General features: G+C 39.9%; 1 non-coding gene across 1 annotated transcript; it reads left to right on the forward strand.

Moving 5' to 3' along the window:
* The first annotated feature begins 9,216 nt into the window (after positions 1 to 9,216).
* On the forward strand, positions 9,217 to 9,332 carry LOC142428281 (U5 spliceosomal RNA). The gene has a single exon (XR_012780207.1). It is a non-coding gene; the product is annotated as a U5 spliceosomal RNA (small nuclear RNA).
* The last annotated feature ends 1,790 nt before the right edge of the window (positions 9,333 to 11,122 follow it).

Here is an 11,122-nt window from a genome sequence, read left to right on the forward strand (position 1 = left end):
CGTAAAGTTTCCATTAGCTAATTTTTGAAGAGAAATCATCAAGAGTTCTTCCTAGACTGTCTTACTAAAGGAAAGCCATTAAATTTCTCCAACAGTGAACAATATTATAGCTTCCAGAACCAAAGCAGTATTCAAGTCACCAGAAAATGAAGAAACAAAGGGGTGTTTTCATAACAGTACTAGAACTGACTGATGGGTGGGAGATACAGATAAAAAGAATGTACTTATGTTAATTTTGTCCTAATACATTTAATTTTTTAAAGGGTATTAAATAAATGTTTACTAGTAAATTTATAGTTCAAATTAAATGCAATGCTGCAAGGTAAAAAACTACCAGAAGTTTACGTAAGAAGAAATAAGATACAAAAGTTTGTGTATGTAGTGTTGATTAAACAAACATTACCCATAAGTGAAATGGCACTGAATTATACTTATTAATGAAAACCATCTAATCTGGAGGAGAACAACAGGAATGATGATTCTAGGGGAGGGACATAGGGAGACAGGGGATAAAAAATGGGTGTTATCAAAGCCAGGGACAAAGGAACAAGAAGTTATCTGAAATCTATGGCAATGAAGATGTAGGGCTTGATCAAGAGCAATGTAACCAAGAGGAATTACTGAAACCCAAATGAAGGCTGAGCATGATAGTGGGACAAGAGGAAAGTAAAAGGAAAATAGAAGAAAGGGCTAGGAGGCAAAGGTCATTTCTAAAGGTCTAAATACCGGCATGTACATATGTAAATATATTTATGATGATGGGGAAATAGATCTATGTATGTATATTTATAGGTTTAGAATTAAGGTAGCAGATGGACATTGGGGCTCTACTCAAGTACTCCCTCAATGCAAGAACACTTTGTTCTATTAAATTGGCATTTCATGATGCTCACCTTCCCAACATGATTTCTGAAGACAAACTGGGTGTATAAGCAAATGTTGAGAAGAGAGCAGATATTGCCTGGCTATCAAGAGATATAGCATCTGGGATCTTAAAGGCCTGAAGATAAGCAAGTGACCATCTAGATGAGAAGCAACAAAGTCCACATGGAAGAAGCACACCAGTCTGTGTGATCACAAGGTGTCAAAGGGATCAGGTATCAGGCATCAAAGAACAAATATCATATCATTGTGACTGTCGGGGAGTGCAAAGTGAAGACCCAAAGCCCATCTGAAGGCAACTGGACAACCCCTTACAGAAGGGTCGCTGGGAGCAGACAAGCCAGTCAGGGTGGAGTATAGCACCGATGAAACATACAACTTTCCTCTCCTACCCCCCATTATCATGACCCCAAATCTACCTTACAAATCTGGCTTGACCATAGCATGTACACGGGTACAGGTAAGAGCTGGAAACACAGAGAATCCAGGACAGATAAATCCCACAGGATCAATATTGAGAGTAGCTATACCAAGAGGGGAAGGTGAAGGTGTGGGGAAATGGGGTACCGATCACAATGGTCTACCTATAACCCCTCCTAGGGGGCCGACAAGAGAAAAGTGAGTAAAGAGATATATCAGTCAGAGTAAGACATGACAAAGTAATAATAATTTATAAATTATTAAGGGTTCATGATGGAGTGGGGTGGGGGAATGAGAGGAGGAAAATGAGAAGCTGCTACCCAGGGCTCAGGTAGAAAGAAAATATTTTGAAAATGATGGCAACAAATATAAAAATGTGCTTGAGACAATAGATGGATGTATGGATTGTGATAAGAGTTGTACAAGCCCCCCAATAAAATGATTTTTAAGAAAAGAAAAACACCTAATCTAACATACCAGTCCAAAATTAATGCTAAAAACACAAATAGTGCCTTCACAACACATTTGGAATATAAATACTCTATATCCTTGGAGCTCAAGGAATTTTAAACCATGCATTGCACTCATGAGTGTCTATGTGCCTGTGTTTCCATTCATTGTCAACAGTTTTTACGTGACAGGTAGGATGAGAATGATCATGATAATCTGCTTGTCAAAAAAAAATGGGTCATTTAGGAAAATAATGAAGGGTCAGAGTCATGTATATATTTCTACTGCAAGCAGAGTTTACTAGTTTACTAGTTCCTCCTTTCAAGTTAGCAGTGATGATTAGAAAATGTAGGGAAGAAATGAAAAGTGAAATCTGTCGCTGGAGATGCTGAGAGCCAGTTAGAGAACATGCAGACTCCAACAGGAAATCCTCCTGATTGCTCTTCTGTGCCTTTCTAGGGCGGGGACCTGTGATGTTTTGGGTCTTTAGTGCCTCCTGCTGCTCTTTGCCTCCCTTGCAGGGGAGGTTTGTGTCTGGGCTCACATTGAGTCCCCACAATGTGTACCTTGCACATAACACAGGACTGTGTCATGTACAGTCAGGGAACTCAGCTAAAGGGAGAACTGGTTCTTGTAATTGTCTTTGGTGATTAGAGAGTGGACTTCAGAAAGATGAGTGATACTATGTATCACCACCATAGCATATGTGGCCCCACCACTGCAGACCCTTCCCCAGGGGCCAGCTCCAGCAGTAGCTACTGGTGATGGAGTAACCAGAGACCATACAGGTGAGGGAGAACAATAGACTGTGCTTGACCAGACCTGGAAAAGACTCCTGAAGCAGCACCTGGGACAGTACACCTAGAAATAAAGAGAGAAGTTCCTGTCAGTCACATGCACTCACCACAGGCCCCATAAACCAGCTTTGCTATCTGAGACCCTCACCTTGGGGAACTGTCACCACGCACAGAAGAACACAGAGCAACAGCGTCTTTGACCACAACTCTGCTTTTCCAGAGGAGCTACAGCACTGCCTGAAGATGTGCTGGCTTTCCCAGACCAAGGGTAGAATGTTACCTCCACATTTAGGGCTTGTCATGGACACTGAAGTGGCCTTTCCCCAGGTGAAATGGGTGCTTCTGAAGCCTGAACATTCCTGCTCAGTCTCTCGAGTTATGCATGGCCACTGAATAACTGCTCAGAGATCTCACCTTGAATTAATTAACCAAGCTTACAGATTCATCCATTTTGGAAAATTATCCATACTTTTGACAGTGCAAGCAGTGGCACTATCTTTGAACGTGCTATTTTAAAGTTTATTTCCCATTCAGATTTCCACTTCGTTTTTATCCCTCATATCAATGTCTGCAAAAAGTTCCAGACCGAGGGTTGACCTCATCCATTTTCCTCCTTACTTCTAACCACTGTATAATCTCTAATGTATTCTAATTTTTTAAAGGTTGAAATACAATTAAAGAGTGGAACTCACATGGCTTCTCTTGAGCAGATTCTGCTGAGGGGAATAAGTAATGATTTGGTAAAAAACAAAAACCCAGAGGTTTAGTCAATATCCCGAGATTCAAGCACAGGACAGTTTCCCAGTTGTCAATTGGAGATCACGGAATTGAGTATTTTCTCTCATGTAGGCTGGAATGTAATCACTTGATCCCAGTCACTGCAGCAGACTGCCTGCCATCTCATGGCATCTGGTGTTGGTGGGTGTCTGAACAATTTAAGATTCTGACTACGTGCATCTCTGCTCATTAGTCCAGGTCACTTTCTTTCTTTTCTTTTTTTCAGTCCAGGTCACTTTCATCTCTGTGTGTATAAGAAGTAGATTTATATACAAGAGCAATTGAACATTGAGAAAATGGCCCACCCCAGCCCAGATCAAGTCCATAAGTCTGATATTAGCCTATATGTCCAACAGCAATCTATAAAGTCCTCTTCATACTCACGAAACACATGCAATGATGCCGAATTTAGAAGATCACAGGCCAGTGGGTAGCAAGTCTTTGCATCCAGTGTCATTGGAAACAGCTCTGGCAGGGGTCTCGGAATGGCTTCCCCAGCACCCAGGGCTGCACGGGATGGGTCAATTTGTCCTCTCAGCTGCGGTGTCTCCCAAGCTGTGAAGTAGTGAGAAAGAGTGTTTCCTGCCTCCAAGGATGAAATACTGGATTTCCCAGAATTCTCATGAGAAGGCCATGCCCACACAGAAGCCGCATTGGCTATGATCTGATTGACAGGCTAGACTCCACCCCTACATTCTTAATCATCAAATTGACAAATGATTATATAACTCCCACAGTAACCCTTTGTAAATGACGTTTTTATCACGTGTACTACAAAGTACCCGTATATGCTGGCAGTTTCCTTCCACATTGAAGAAGCGTTGCTTGGGCTCTATATTCCATATGTTGTTTTTGTTTTTTCCCACTGCTCCAAATCATGGTCAGTAATTTAATCAATATACCCACAGAACTTTCCAATTTTTGGAACTTGGAAATTGTAGAAAAATAGGGGCCCAATGAAAGGGCTATCAAAATTATCCAGTTTTCTACTGTTGTAGAGAAATCAGGCATAGTTCTTTGCAGCTTAAAATGACAACTACTTGGTTATTTCATGACTTTGGGATGAAAACATTGGCATCAAAGAGAAGGTCTAATGCTGGCCAATGCAGTGCCTCCTTGCCAATATTTATTGCTGGGTAAGACATCAGCTTCTGAGACTGTACTCATATATACTCCCACATATACTCTCTCATGCTGCCTAAGGCTGCAAGATGGGAGTTATGCCAGGGTTAAAGCAAAGATCTCGCTTCAGCACATGGGGCCTATATTTTATCCTGAGTGTGCAACTATATCGGGAATATTTCATTTAAATGATTTTGTTTTTATATTTAAATAGAAGACCCTCTTGAGCATCAGTGATTAAATAGTTTACTAAAGTGGCTGGGCTCTATACTCCGTGAATGTCATCCAGGAATAGAAGATGATGAGCTGTTGAGGAGTGCCACATTCTGAATGATTTTCAAAGAAAGACACTACATAATTAGCTAAAATCCGAATTACAAAATTGATGAAATGGGGAGATCTGATCTGATGTCTTCAAAGTTAGCAAGCAAGCATGTGGAATGTCGTGGTCCATCAACTATCATTAAGAATTGCAAGTTAAATAGTCAATAAATTAGTAACGCAAGTTTACTATTGTGCTTCTGCTTCAAAAGACAGACTGATACCATGAAAGACTGGTGAGGATGTAGAGTGCCAGAAACTACCAAATGTTACCGTCACATTAGAACAATCTGGCAGCTTTTTCACAACAGCGAATATAATTTTATAATATAATCAAGCTGCCATTCTCCTCAAATCATTTAAAAATAAAGCTACATAAACTATGCACAGTAATTATAAAGTGCTTTTATCCATAAGTTGAAATATACCAAACTCAACTCAGTGACATTGCATAGATGCCAAGTGAAAGTGACTCTATAGGACAGGGAAGAACTGTCCTTGAGTGTTTCAGATACTGTAACTCTCTAAAGGACTAGAAATCCTCATCTGTCTTCATGGAATAGCTGGTGGTTTTGTACTGCTGAACTTGCAGCTAGCAGCCCAATGCATAACCACTACTCAACCAGGGAATCTATGAAAAGAGGGAAGAAGGAAAATCAACCCCTAAACTAGCATCCCAAAATGCTGATATCTGTAAGACTGAGTTCAGGCCTGCTTCAACTCCTCAACCATTCCTCCCAATGCACTCTTTGCCAAGACTCTTGAGAATTGGTGCTCAATAGGTGATGTATGTAAGTTAACAGCAGTTAAATTCTTCTACTTGTTATTGCCAGGTTGGAAATATGACATTTTTATTTCAAATATAAGATAAAACTTTACAACAGAGTTAATATAATTGTATACATTACAAAATAATTAGGGCATTTCAAGATGGAAAGCAAAACTCTATTAAAAATGTTCCTATTGAAATGAATAGAACAACTCTGAGGGTGGTACAGGGCAGCATACTAACATAAGTAACTTTCAGGTGATCAACGACTGTAAATCTAAAAGCAAAATAAAGTGCACACAGCAATGTTTTCTGTTTTATAAAGGTCATTACCATGGGTATGTGTCCCCAAGTTATGAAATCATTATACATTATTGAAAAATTGCAGAGTGTAAAAGACATAACTGGAAATGCCTAATATGAAATGAAAATGTTCTCAATACATCAAAAATCTGGACAACTATGAACAATAAAATATATAACTTAGAATTGTATAAAAATATAAAGGATACAGGAGGGGTGAGTGGGGAGGAAAGGGGTTGGGATAAAAAGGAAAATCGGCTTCCAGGAACCGAAGCAGAAGGCAAATTTTGAGAATGATGAAGGCAACGAATGTATAAGTGTGTTTTACACAATTGATGTATGTATGGATTGCGATGAGTTATATGAGCCCGAATAAAATAATTTTTTTAAATGTAAAGGATACAATTAATATTCCTGAATTGAGACCACTATAATAAATGATTTAATGAACAAAGTTAATGAGGAAAATGAAACAAACATCTCCTACATAAGCATTTTAAGTGTTCTATGTATTTACCCACTTAAAATAGTAAAAAATGAAGTTCTTCAGGATTTTACTGCAATTGGGTCCTAAATTAAACTAAATCAAATTAGACTAGACTAAACTAAATCAACTCAAACCGAACTTAGTGACATATTGCGTTTGGTGAATCTGCTGCAAAATATATCTTTAAAATTTTAATAATAAAAATATTACCTTGAGGAATATGGTGTACCTGACCCAAGCCATGGTATTTTAAATGATATCATAAACGTGACCCCTCATTCTCAACAATATGGTTTTTTATTTGTTTGGGGTTTTCTATTGCCTGTCAACTGATCCTGTGGACACCTCATGATAGCACAGATGGTGTTCTTCCATGTGGGTTAGTTGCTTCTCTGCTAGAGTGCTGCTTGTTTAACTTCAAGTCATTAGGACCCCAGATGCTATATCTTCTGATAGCCTGGCACTATCCGATTTCTTCACCACCCTTGCTTATGTGCCCATTTTGTGTTCAGAAATTGTGCTGGGAGTGTGAGCATCACAGAATGCCAGGTTGGTCAGAGCAGAGACACAAAATCCATCTGTAGACAATAGGACATCTATTCAGAAGGGTCACAAGGAAAGGGATGAGTCAACCACAGCTCAAAATAGCACCAATGAAACACACAATATCCCTCTGGTTCCTTGATGCTTCCTCTTTCCCCACTATCATGACTCCAGTCCTTCCTTTCACTGCGGGCTAGACCAGAGCATGTGCACAGGTACATATAAGAGATGAGAGCCCATGAACACGGAATCCAAGAAAAGGAATGGGAGTAGCGATACCAGGAGGGTGGTGGGAGGGTGGGAAGGGGAGGGGAAGAAGAGGGAACTGATTACAATGATTGACACATAAACCACACACACCCCCTCTAGGACAAACAACAGAAACTGTGGGAAGTGAGACATGGTCGGTGTAAGATAAGAAAATAATAATACATAATTTATCAAAGAGTCACGCGGGTGTTGGGGGAGGGAGAGAAAAAAGAGGAAGTGATATTAAGGTGTCCATAAAAAGTAAATGTTTAGTAAATAATGATGGCAATGTATGTACAAATATGCTTGATACAATTGATGTATGGATTGTTATAAGAGCTGTAAGAACAACCCAAGTCGATCTATGTTGACCGTCTCCCCAGAAGGCAATACAGAGGACAACACTGAAGATATAGCCTGGGGAGAGAGGTGGCTCTGTCCAGACCACACAGGACCGAACTAAGGGGGAGAGAGAGAGAAAGAACTTCATCATGACACATCAAGCCCCAGGGACGACATCATGCTCAGAGCATAGAGAGCACCGTAGGGCCTGCCCCACCACAAGACAAGACATTTTATCACTGACCCATAACAGTACAGGGGACAGCACTGGAGACATTGTGCAGGAAAGTGTACCTGATATGCCCCATGCACAGTGGGGTGAGAGGCAAAGGGAGTGTACCTGGACAGGAAGGGGAACAAAGTAACCAAGTCATCAAAGAATCCTGAAAATAGACTTCTGGCCTGGGGTACAGGGCTTGTCACCTCTTCAGACTTGATCGGAAAAAATACATTAGGGTCACCAGACAGACCTGGAACTATCTATTATTTTTTGTTGTTGCTTTGTTTTTGTTTTATTATGTTTTGGTTTTTCTTCCACCCTCTGTCTGTCTATATAAGATAGGCAGGATGAGCAATCCCAAAGAGAAACTACAGGACCGGCAGTTCAGGGGGGGCATGGAAGAAGATGGGGCGGGGAGAGAGAGTGGGGAGCCAACAAACTCATAGACAAAGGGAAAAACAAGAGATCTAAAATTGATGGTGAGGAGGGTGTATAATCCCGAGTAGGGTTTTATGAAGAGCAATGTATCCAAGAGGAAATACTGAGAGCCAAATGGAAGGTGAGTATGATAGTGGGATAGAAGGAAGGTGAAAGGAAATCGAGGGAAGAAATAGGAGTCAAAAGCTATTTATAGAGGTATAGCTATGGGTCTATAGATATGTAAATATATTAATTTATAATGAAAGGGATAGAAGCCAATGAACATATATTTATATGAAAAGGTGTAAGATAGCAGATGAAATTTGGGCCTCGCTCACGGCCTCCCTTAACCCAAGAACACTTTGTTCTGATTGCCTGGCTCTCTTTGATACTCACCTTCCCGACACAATTGCTGAAGACAAAATGGGTGCATAAGCAAATGTGGTGAAGAGAGCGGATGGTACCCAGCTATCAAAACATATAACGTCTGTAGTCTTAAAGGCTTCAAGTCAAACAAGCAGTCATCTAGCAGGGAAGCAAATGAGCCCACATGGAAGAAACACACCAGCCTGTGTGATCATGAGGTGTTGATGGGATCAGCCATCAGGTCTCAAAAGATCCAAAACAAACAATTATATTGATTTGAGAGAGGGGGGTTGGAGTGGAACCCAAATCCCATCTGTAGATAATTGGATACCACCCACACCCTCAGAAGTAGTATAAGGAAGGGATGATTCAACCCAGGTGCAGTATAGCACCGACAAATCACACATCATTCATCTAGTTCTTGAATACTCGCTCCCTACCCGCAAGGCCGTAACCCAGTTCTAACTTACAAATCTGGATAGACCAGAGAATACATATTGGTACAGCTAAGAGCGCTCGACACATGGACTTCAGGAAAGATAAACCCCTCAGGAACAATAATGAGAGTAGTGATGTAATGAGGCTAGGTGGATGATCAGGTAGGGGGAAGGGTAAAAAACGGGGGACCTATCATATGGCTGGATATATAGCCGCCCCACCTCCAAAGGGGATGATAACAGAAATGTGGGTGAAGGGAGACAACGGACAGTGTAAGATACAAATTAACAATAACAAAATATAATTGAGCATACTCTGGTTTCTCTTCAGATCGTATAAATCTTTTGCCTTTTACTAAAGATTTCCATGGAGAGGAACAATTCTGAGTCATAAACTAATTTTTTGAGGCCATGCACTTGCAAGGCTTACTAAAAAAATTGTATGTATATATATATATATATATATATATATACTTGATCAAAGGATATATATATACAATTGATAAAAGGAGATATATATATTTGATCAAAGAGGGAGAGAGGGGGAAAAAGAGGGTTTTATAAGAAGAGCTTTAGTAGAAAATGTTTTGGAAACCATGGCAACATATGCACAAATATGCTTGATACAATTGATGTATGGAATGTTAGAAGAGCTGTAAGAACTCTTCTGACATTCCATACATCAACTGTTCTTACAGTTAGAAGGGCTGTAAGAACAATAAAATAATTTATAAAAAATAAATAAATAAGGAAACTTCGCCAGAAGTGCCTTGACAGCTTAGTTATGTAGACTTGGAAGTTAGGAGAATAATTTTTAGAATCAGAATGCATTAGTTTTCAATCTCATACACGCTATTTATAAGTTATGTAATCACATGCAAGATACTTAACTGCTCTGAAATTCATTTCATTAATGTATACAATGAGGATTAAAAGTTTGTAACATTTTTGGCAGTATTCAACAAAATTATGTATTGCAAATACAATAACAAAAATTATTTTTTAATTTTAAAAAATGATTTTATCAGGAGAGCAAAATGAGAGCCCATAGATTGGGGGAAAACATCTGTCATTGAATAAATTGCTGAATTTTATCAGTGCAATTGCCTTATACCCTAGAGGAAGATTGACAATGATTTTCTCTTTTGTTTCTTTGCTTTTTTGTTTCTTTCTGCTCTTTGTGTGTTTTTGTTGTTATTGTTTGTTTGGGGTTTTGGTTTTATCATAACATGACCGCAAAAGTAAATCAGAGTTATTAAACCTATGGGCTAGCTGACAGACATCCTCAAACTACGGCCCGTGGGCCACATGCAGCCCGCCCAGGACATTTATCCAGCCCACCGGGTGTTTTTGCCCCATTTGTTTTACTTCAAAATAAGATATGTGCAGTGTGCATAGGAATTTGTTCATAGTTGGGTTTTTTTTAAAAAAAACTATAGTCCAGCTCTCCAACGGGTCTGAGGGACCTTGAACTGGCCCTCTGTTTAAAACGTTTGAGGACCCCTGGGCTAGCATATGGATTTTGGGCTCCTACTTAGTTCTTGCCCCAATCCAAGAATAGTTAGTTCTTAAAACATGGCCCTGCTCGATTCTCGCTTTCATGAAGAAATCACTGAATACTTCATGAAGACCACCCCCCAGGCTTTCTTGGGTCACCCCCGGACTCCACTAGCTTCACCTCACATTGGACACCTGCAAACACAGAGGCACCGTGATTAGATGGCACACATACAAACAAATGCACTCACAATTATACACACAGCAGCAGGGTGTACAACAATTACCATGTAAAATGGCCAGAATGAATGCCACGTTTGGTGTAAAATTCATTATGAGTCTTGTGGACTAGCTTCTGGGCAGAAATGGTAACACCAGAGACCCCAGAGACTGGGACTGTCCTCTGAGATCTCCCACATCAGGGGCTCTGACTGGTTTATCAGTGGCAGAGAGCTGCATTTTCATGTCCTCTGATATTTAGAAGCAGATGAGTAGAGAATATGGGCAAGAGTTCTCCCTCAGACTCAGAGAAGCACAAGCACTCTCAAGGGAAAACAGAGCTCTGAGACATGTACTTTATTGTTATATATGAGTTTGTAAGTAGTTTTCACTCTATAAGCTTTACATTACACACACCAAACTTTGTGGTGTGAGAGCTCACAATGAATCCTCTCTCGTCCCTCTTTTTTTTTTTTTTAATTTTTATGACCCCAGTTCTAC

Source organism: Tenrec ecaudatus, chromosome 15, assembly GCF_050624435.1.
Source record: "Tenrec ecaudatus isolate mTenEca1 chromosome 15, mTenEca1.hap1, whole genome shotgun sequence".
NCBI classification, from domain to species: Eukaryota; Metazoa; Chordata; class Mammalia; order Afrosoricida; family Tenrecidae; genus Tenrec; species Tenrec ecaudatus.